Genomic DNA, 1,873 nt, shown 5'->3' with positions numbered 1-1,873 from the left:
CCATAAATGTGCAACAGATTAAAACCAGGTATAGAGCAAAAACAAAAATGCAGCAGTTCCATTTTAACTTCTCTCTGCACTGTTCACATTGAGTAGGAAGGTTAAACTTATCCTGATTCTGTAGAACACTGAAAAACAACAGCCTTTCGTACAATTACCTGAAATTCTCATTAATGGCATTGTTGCAATGAAAAAGATTGATTACACTTCTCATAACCTCAAAGGTATTCCAAAGTGCTTTAGCAGTCAACAAAGCTCTTTTGAAGCATAGTAATTATGATCTCAACTGATGTAATACTGACAAAAGAAATCCTAGAATGAAACTCACCTTGATAGACATCGACATTTAAAAAAGTCATGGAGGTTAATTACTTAAAACATTGACAAGACTCTGCCAGTGTACTTACAAAGAATAAAATACTTATTAAACAAAAACATTAACTGCATTCCATTGGTTAAAAGGGTTGAAAGCTTGCATTACAAGTGCCAGAAAAGGATTCAAACTCACTTCCTTTCGTTCCAGCAATATCCTCACAAACATCAGTCCCGAGTGAAGATTTACCAGGTTCGCTACACCAAACCTTCTTGCTCAGACTGGTGAGCGGCAAACTGGGCAGTTTCAAAAAACAGAATTGACACTTAGCCCAAGTCCAAGAATAGCACATGCTGCAACCAGTTTCCTTATGGATGATTTTTAAAAAATATATCAACTAAAGACTTGTTGTTCAGTTGGCTTTTCTTCCAAGAGACCCAAACAAAACTGCAAACTAAATTTGCTATTTCTTTAAATGGTAGTAAAACAGTTTCCTAAACGCAATTTCCAGCATTCTTGCAGGACTCTCTAGACCATACATCAATTGATGGACTCCATTATGGATTTTTGGGCTGTGTCCCTCAACTACTTTAAGTAGCAGAGGATATTTTTTCCTAACTTTTGCTCAATGCACTAAACTACCAACCCTCATCTCTAATTCAAGCTTGTAAAACCTCACTAAAAATGTACACAAAGTAGTCTCCAGACTCCTCTGCACCAAATCACAAAAAACTCAAAAATATTGTTGGAATATTGCGTGCAATTCTGGTCTCCTTCCTATTGGAAAGATATTGTGAAACTTGAAAGGGTTCAGAAAGGATTTACAGAGATGTTGCCAGGGTTGGAGGATTTGAGCTTTTGGGAGAGGCTGAACAGGCTGGGACTGTTTTCCCTGGAGCGTCAGAGGCGAAGGGGTGACCTTATAGAGGTTTACAAAATTATGAGGGGTATGGATAGGGTAAATAGGCAAAGTCTTTTCCTTGGGGTCGGGAAGTCCAGAACTAGAGGGCATAGGTTTAGGGTGAGAGAGGGGAAAGATATAAAAGAGACTAAGGGGCAACTTTTTCCACGCAGAGGGTGGTACATGTATGGGATGAGCTGCCAGAGGAAGTGGAGGAGGCTGGTACAATTGCAACATTTAAGAGGCATTTGGATGGGTATATGAATAGGAAGGGTTTGGAAGGATATGGGCCGGGTGCTGGCACGTGGGACTAGATTGCGTTGGGATATCTGGTCGGCATAGACGGGTTGGACCGAAGGGTCTGTTTCCATACTGTACATCTCTATGACTCTAAAAGCTAAACCATGCCTCAATCTCCTTAACACAAAATATAAAAGCAAACTTCATTTAAACAATTACTAGGAATAACGTATAAGTGGAAGGAAGCAAGGAACAATAAGTAAAATAAGTGTGCAAATATATATTTAGCATTTTGGATAATTCTATTGAATACACTTGCCTTTTAATGTAATTTGTGATGTAGATAAAACATAATTCTGGTTTTGATTCTTTCAGACCTATCTTTCCTCAAAATGGGAGACAGCACTATTACACAAGAA

The sequence above is a fragment of the Chiloscyllium plagiosum genome, unplaced genomic scaffold (assembly GCF_037043375.1).
Source record: "Chiloscyllium plagiosum isolate Xiang-an unplaced genomic scaffold, Cpla_swu_hap1 HiC_scaffold_12, whole genome shotgun sequence".
NCBI classification, from domain to species: Eukaryota; Metazoa; Chordata; class Chondrichthyes; order Orectolobiformes; family Hemiscylliidae; genus Chiloscyllium; species Chiloscyllium plagiosum.
The sequence above is the reverse complement of the archived record's forward strand: the minus strand, read 5'-3'. Positions refer to the sequence as shown.